The sequence below is a fragment of the Pelobates fuscus genome, chromosome 2 (genome assembly GCF_036172605.1).
Source record: "Pelobates fuscus isolate aPelFus1 chromosome 2, aPelFus1.pri, whole genome shotgun sequence".
NCBI lineage: Eukaryota > Metazoa > Chordata > Amphibia > Anura > Pelobatidae > Pelobates > Pelobates fuscus.
In genome coordinates, this window is record NC_086318.1 from 76,390,582 (window position 1) to 76,398,602 (window position 8,021).

Genomic DNA, 8,021 nt, shown 5'->3' on the forward strand with positions numbered 1-8,021 from the left:
TAAGCTTAAAGGAACACTATAGTCACCTAAATTACTTTAGCTAAATAAAGCAGTTTTAGTGTATAGATAATTCCCCTGCAATTTATCTGCCCAATTCACTGTCATTTAGGAGTTAAATCAATTTGTTTCTGTTTATGCAACCCTAGCCACACCTCCCCTGGCTATGATTGACAGAGCCTGCATGAAAAAAAAAAAAAACTGGTTTCACTTTCAAACAGATGTAATTTACCTTAAATAATTGTATCTCAATCTCTAAATTATACTTTAATCACATACAGGAGGCTCTTGCATGGTCTAGCAAGCTATTAACATAGCAGGGGATAAGAAAATCTTAATTAAACAGAACTTGCAATAAAGAAAGCATAAATAGGGCTCTCTTTACAGGAAATGTTTATGGAAGGCTGTGCAAGTCACATGCAGGGAGGTGTGACTAGGGTTCATAAACATAGGGATTTAACTCCTAAATGGCAGAGGATTGAGCAGTGAGGCTGCAGGGGCATGTTCTATACACCAAAACTGCTTCATTAAGCTAAAGTTGTTCAGGTGACTATAGTGTCCCTTTAATAGCCATAAAAGAAAACAAAATTGCCACACAAAAGTATATATTTATATATAGTAGACACCACAGGCTATTTACCTAAGGTTGTTTTTTTTGTCAATCTTTCTTTTATTGAAGCATTGTTGATGGGGTACAGAAGAGAAGGGGGGAAACGTATAGTTTGAATACAGTAGAGGGTTAAAACATTATCATCTTTAAACTATTACATTTCTAGGATAGCGATGCTTCGTTTTTTAAATTTTTATAGAGTTAACAGCCTCGTTTTATATTATATAATCAAGCGTAAAACATGAAATTGAGAGCTTTGACTAAACATAAGTATGGATAGTTTGGCAAAGTAAGTATAACAGTTGCTGTAGGTCAGATATTGAGTGCTAGAAAATATGAGTTACCACGTTATGATTAATAGCAGCAGGCTTCCAGTCTCTCCTATACGTGAGGGAGTATACATAGACACCTATATATAATTTGCACTGACAAAATATAGCTAACAGAATATAAAACATACTATAAAACCACTGGGAACTAGTAGTCGTGAGAGCGTTAACTAACGCAAGGTGCTCAGAACTCGTAACCTGTTGTACATGCATGGGGACTCTATATACACTGGGGACTCTATAGGTGAGTGTTGTTGCTCTCAATATGTGTATATATAATGCACAGCTCATTTATGTGGTACCCTAGTGGTAGGATGATAGTTGTGTGTGTGTTAGTTCACCGGCATTGGCTGACATGTGTGACACACGAACAGAAAAATAAAAAATAAAAGGCATAAAGTAGGTGAGACAGTCAGTATGGTATAACTTAGAACACTTAAATAACTTGCTTCTCATCCTGGGCTGGTGGATTTGCCGAGTCCGATTAGCTGGTGTCGGGATTAGTCTCACATCAGCCCTCCTCTCACGTGGGCCACATTAGGTAAAGATTCTCATATGTATTAGCGTGGGGCAATCAATGGGTAAGTTATACATGCATGCAAGGCCCGTAAAATTTAGGTAGCATATCGAAAACATGTTAAGAGTGAGAAATACCGCTGTTCGGAAAAGATTTGGTATGTCCGTGGAAGTCTAGTCATTGTGGCTGGTAGGTTGCGGAAAGTCTATGGTTCAGCCCATGCCCGTCGGATAAAGGCCCAGTAGCCAGGAAGGTTGTTCCATAGAGACGGTACTCTCGGCATCGTGTCTGCCTAGTGTCTTCTGATTCCCCGCTCTCTGCTCGCTCTGTCCTGTTGCTTGGTGTCTGGGGACCATGTGTCCTCGGCCCGAGGCCTTAGTAGGGGTTCTTGCCACAGTTCCATTGACCCCATCAACAGGGTCGTGGGCCCAAGGGCTTGCCGGTGCTCGGCTGTCTCCTCGGGTGTATGGGTGGCTTGGGAGGGTTACCTCTTGATGAACCCCCAGCTCGGAAGAAGAGCGTGTGGCCCCTTTAGTGGCTGGGTGCGTTTGGCGGTTTGCTTGGAAAGCACTCAGGAGCTCGCATGAGTCGGGTCTTGCATCCGCCCCGTGTTTGCCAGCATGTTTTGGAGAGGCTTCGCTTAGGCCGTGGTTCCGCTGGGATACCGCCTTGGCTGCTCGTGTGGGGAGTACCCTCATTTGGCGCCGGACGGCCGGGCGGATCCAGGCCGCCAGTGCTCTGAACTCTCGTTTGTAAGGCAGTCCCTTGGGCATGTGTCCTCCCCACATGCGTGTGCCTAACTGGTTTAGGAACTCTAGTGCGTCTCTGGGCGGCTTAAGGAGTGTGCTCTTTGAGGTGCCCGTTAAATGTCTGGGCCCAGAACCTCCGGAGTCCCGTCTTAGGTGGGAGGTTGCAGTTTCTAATTTCGCGTATGTCCCGTTGGTGGGGACCGGGATAACCCCCGCCGGTCCATAGGGGGGGGAACGGAGGCACAGACCTTGTCCCGTAGCTTGTTTCAGCGGCGAGAGAGCGGCCGTCTCTCCCTCCGCCGCCATGCTCGTAGGCGTGTGAGTCGGGATCGGTGGTAAGTTCAGCTTTCCGGGTGTCTACGTGTAGGTCACGGTGGCCCCAGTCGTTTGGGAGCTGCTGTAGTGTGATTTACAGCCTCAATCTGTCGGTATTCGGCAGTGAGCACGGTTGAAAACCGGAGCAGCAGCGACATGCGACTGCTCCGTTCCGCAGTCAGGCCCCGCCCCTCTACCTAAGGTTGTTTTGACACTTTCTACGTAGCCATTTCACCGCCAACCTCTGCTAAATATTGGAGTAAAATTGTGTTTTTTGGGGGGTTTGGCACACAAACTTATAACAAAGAACTTCTCATGTGTATTTTGTAAAGTTGGTGTGTGCTATTCCTGAACAAAGTTTTATTTTGTGTTCAGTTACATCTGCTGAGTAAAATGACACCCCCATTGTATGTCTTTGGCACTATTTTGTGATGCTACAGTGCCATATAGGAGACCTGTCCTTTTCGGTATTCACAGTCGAATTTTGAGAGACGGATTTAATGAGCCTATGCTTCCATTTGGGGTATTATAGTAGTTTGACTGTTCAAAAAAACAAAACACAATGGCCTACCATTTGTAAAAGTAGACACTCCAGGGTATCTCATGATGTGCATATTATGCCTTAACATGCCCCATTATTACACCAATATATGCCAAAGTATGTGGTAAAAAATAATTTTGTGCATTTTTTTACATATGGATTGCATTTTTGCTGGGCATTTTGTATATTTCATATTTGCCACTAAGTTCAAACCCCCCAAATTATGCTCAGCTAAGTCTTCTGAGTAAAATGACACCCCTATTGTATGTCTTTGGCACTATTTTGTGAAGCTACAGTGCCATACAGGAGACCTGTCCTTTTCAGTATTCACAGTAGAATTTTGAGAAACGGATTTAATGAACCTATGCTTCCATTTGGGGTATTATAACAGTTTGACTGTTCAAAACCCACAAAGGCCTACCATTTGTAAAAGTAGACACTCCAGGGTAGCTCAAGCTACAGTGCCATATAGGAGACCAAGCCATATCAGTTTTTACCGAACTTTGAATTTTGACGCTGGGCCTATGTGCAATTTCCAAGCATCTTCGCAGGTTTTAAATTCAAACTACCCCACAAAGGCCTACCATTTCTTAAAGTAGACACCCCAGGGTATTTCAAAAGGCATATTTTGAACCTTAGCGTGGGATCATTTTTCCTCTAGCTTGTACCAAGTGTAGTGGTAATAAGCATTTTTTCTGCCTTTTTGACACACAAAGTGAGTTTGCACAGTATATTTTGCAAACCTTATGTGTACTACCACTGTATAATACTTCATATGTTGCTCAGCTATATCTGCTGAGTACAAAAATACCCCCGTATGTACCTTTGCCAGGTATATGTGGACATCGGAGGGGCACATTTAGGACACAGCCATTCCATTTTTTTTCAAACTTTACATTTTTACGCTGTGCCCATGTCCCATTTTAGAGTATTTTACCAGGCTATATAATCCAAATACCCCATAAAGCCATACCATTTCTTAAAAAAAACATCCCAGGGTATTTTAAAAGGCATATTTTGAACCTTAGCGTGGAGTCATTTTTCCACTAGCTTGTACCAGGTGTAATTCTGCCTTTTTGACATACAAAGTGAGTTTGCACAGTATATTTTGCAAACCTTATGTGTGCTACCACTGTATAATACTTCATATGTTGCTCAGCTATGTGGTCTGAGTACAGCAATACCCCCGTATGTACCTTTGCCAGGTATATGTGGACAGGGGCGGACTGACAGGTCGGGCAGATCGGTCATGGACCGAGGGCCCGAGACAGTCAGGGGCCCGGCAGCACAGCCATGCTTCTGCTGTGGAGATCAGACATCAGATCAGATATCTCCACAGCAGAAGGAAGATAAAGAAAGTGCTGTAAGAAGGTTGCAGGGGCCCATAATGAGTCGAAGGGCCCCTGCAACCCATCACTCTGCAAATCCACCTCTCCCCCTCACCCCCTTCCGTGTGAGACCTGGCCAGGTCTCCCCTCTCTCCCTGCAGCTAGTGCTCAGTGCTCCGCGTGAGGATGGGAGGCGGGGCAGGAAGTGACATCACACCCCCTGCTCCCTCTCACACGGAGCTCACATACAGCTGGAAGGAGGGTGAGAAGGAGCCTGTCTGCGGCTGCCCCACTGCTGCTGGAGGAAGAAAACTATCAGATTCATACAGGTAAGCAGGCCCATACACACACTGCCCCCCCATACACACTGCCCCCCCACACACACTGCCCCCCCCCCACACACACACTGCCCCCCATACACACACTGCCCCCCATACACATATCTTGAGTTTGTGGTGATATTAATATTGAATTTCTAAATGATCTGAGTCTGCCAGTACTAGGGTAGCATGAAACAAGATTTATAAGATTAAGAATAAGTAAATGTGTCCTAGCCAAGGTTATTATGTCCATACACATAATACATGACAATCACCAAGGTACTCTTGACACACCACATTCATGCTCCAGGACAAAAAGGAGCACCCCTATAAAGGGCGGTTTTACCCACACATATATATTAATGCCATAGGGGTGTCAAGGGGGGTACCAAATGATTTTAAGGTAATAAACTAAGTTTGAATCTATTCTCCCAAGCATTACAGCTAATAAAATCTGAATTGGAAGGGAGGAGGTTCATACAATAAACAGGAGACCTTTTACTTATGGGACATGTAGGACTCACCTGAATGGGTAGGTGCCACGTTCATGACTGTTAATCCCCTCAAACCACACATTAGGACTTTAGAAGACATGGTAGTCATCCCATATTTGAGGATAGTATGGCTGTAGAGACTAAGGGTTAATCCAGCTTCTAGTGGCGGTCTTACTGACAGCCGCTAGAGGCACTTCCGCGATTCTCACTGTGAAAATCACAGCGAGAAGACAAGCTGGACGTCCATAGGAAAGCATTTAGTAACTAAATTTTCATTGCCTTTAATGTTCTTTAACGCCTTTGTTGATAAGTTGTGTTGATACCTATTTGTTTTTAAAAAAAATTCTATATCTTTCATCACCATAGTTTCGAATGTTTTGAATTCGTTAGAAATCAGGTGTCTAGGGAAAAAGTGAGATTTCTCTTTCAATGTTGTATGGAAATACTCATTGCTTTGTGTTTCCGGCTGGTATTTGTCTCTATTAAAAAAAATATATATATTTTTGAGGCATAATTTTCTAATAAAAAGGTTCATGTCTACATAAAAATCAAAAGAGTTAAAATCGGCTGTGGGAGCAAACTTTAGGCCTTTCTTAAAAACATCTATCTGTTCCGAAGTTAAAAATTGGTTGGATAAGTTGAATATTCCCTCTAAATTAAAGTTTTGCTACCCTTCTCTCTGCGTTGGTTTCTTCTTTCTTCTCTGTCTCCTTCTTCCGTTGATCGTTGTCTTTTCCCTTGTGTATCCCAAGGTTGAGTTTTGTCCATCCATTTCTTTCTGTTTTGTATGAGGTCCCGTCGAAAAAAAGAAGGTGAAGGGGGAGTATCTGGGGGAGGAGATGGAGTATCGCTTGGGTTCCTAATAGTATGGTAAGGGGAATGTGGTCTCTCAGTGGGAGCATGAAGTGTGTCTTTTCTTTGAGCACTGTCGGGTTTTTTCTTTTGAATTCCTTTTTTGACTACATGGGGTTCAAGTCAGATGAATATGATTGGCATGGTAGAATTTTCAAGGACTTTTTCTGCAACCAAGGCTTGGTAGAATTCGCTGTATGCTTGGGGATCATTGTGTTGTTGGAAGGTCCAATGATGCCCAAGCTTCAGCTTCCTCACAGACGGCATGAGGTTTTCTCCTAGGACTTCCTGATACTTCAAGGAATCTATCTTGCCTTCTACATGCTGCAGGTTTCCAGTTCAAGAGGATGCAAAGCAGCCCCAGAGCAACACCAAGCTACCATGATGCTTAACTGTAGGCAGTGTTCTTTTCAGCATATGTCTCATTCTTCTTCCTCCAGACATACCGCTGATCTATTGGGCCGAAAAGTTCCAGTTTTTTTTCATCACTCCACAGAACAGAATCCCCAAACTTCTAAGGCTTGTTTATATGATTTTGCGCATATTGGAGATGCTTTTTCTTGTGCTTTTGGGTCAGTATTAGTGTGCTTCTTGAAGTTCTGGCATGGAAACCTTCTGTGTTCAGTACACGCCTTACTATGCTTACTAAAATCTCAGTGCCTGTTACCAACAAGTCTTGCTGATGATATTTTGCAGCTATTCAAGTGTTTTTCACAGCCTGCCTTCTCAGTGCCTTTGCTATTTTTTTTTATCCTGTTCCCTGTTTGTGAAGGGCGATGATCACTTCTCTTAACTTTGTGGACCATTCTTTTGTCTTAGCCCTATTTCTAACATGCAGTCAAACATGACACTCAACAAACCCCTAGTCAATCCAGGTATTTAAGGTATTCCTGCTTATGAAGACCTTGATTAGTTACAGGAAGTGTGCATGAAACAACATCTGTTTTGCATGTTTTTGCTGTTGTGAGGGATTCTATTCAGGGGGTTGAATAATTTTGAAACTGGAGAAGTTATTATAAGTTGCATTTTCTGTTGAATATGAAGGAACCACTTGAAGCATTTGGTGTGTTGAGCTATTTCTATTGTTTGTGTTTAATTTGTTCATTGCAAACAGTTGAAAGTCTGTAAATATTGATAATAAGTATGATTTTTAATGGGGGTTGAATAATTTTGATTTTATTAAAGGACACGGAGGCGAATATTATGCTTATCTCTTTCTTTATTATACCTCAGCAGCAAAGAGAAGGTATAAGATATTCATAGAAAAAAACTCAATAAGAACAGGTTCTCAAAGGGTTAACATAACATTCTACCCTTAACCAATAGGAACAGTCCTCTTGTCCATAACCACCCATGTGACCTTTCCTCTCTCTCTTTCTTTGCTGCTGCCTCAACTAAGTACCACCTAATTTTCTTCTCTCTAGTCAGAGGAATTTTATTGCTTAATTTGCTTGAATTAATGTACTGTTTATGTATTTTTCCACACAGTTTTCTTCCTTAGGTATACCCCTTTAAGCCAACACGCTTTGGGGTTTTCTTCACTCAGCGGTTTACCGCCTCAGGCGGTAAACCCACCCCCTCCCTCACCGCTCCGGGTAGTTTATTACCCGTTCCATATCCCCATCCTTCCCCCCTGAGCGCTCACCGCGACCGTTTTCTCCGGCGCAAGCGTTTCGCGGCTGGTAAACGCTCGCGCATGCGCATTGGCAGCCGCACAGAGCGGCAGCCATTACATTAACGGCTGACAGGATTTTTCCCGCCTTTTTCCCGACGCCCTCCTGTGATCTGAGGGGCGGGCGGGAGTGTGCGGATTGGCTGCTGGCTGGGGCTTGCAGCTTACCAGTGCTCCCTTGCGGCCATTCCGGAGGGAACACTCGGTAAGCTGACAGTCTTTTGCTTGTGCCTTGTCCTATCACTCCTAGCCAGCCACATTAATCAGAATTTCTTGTACCAGGAAACTCTGTGAATA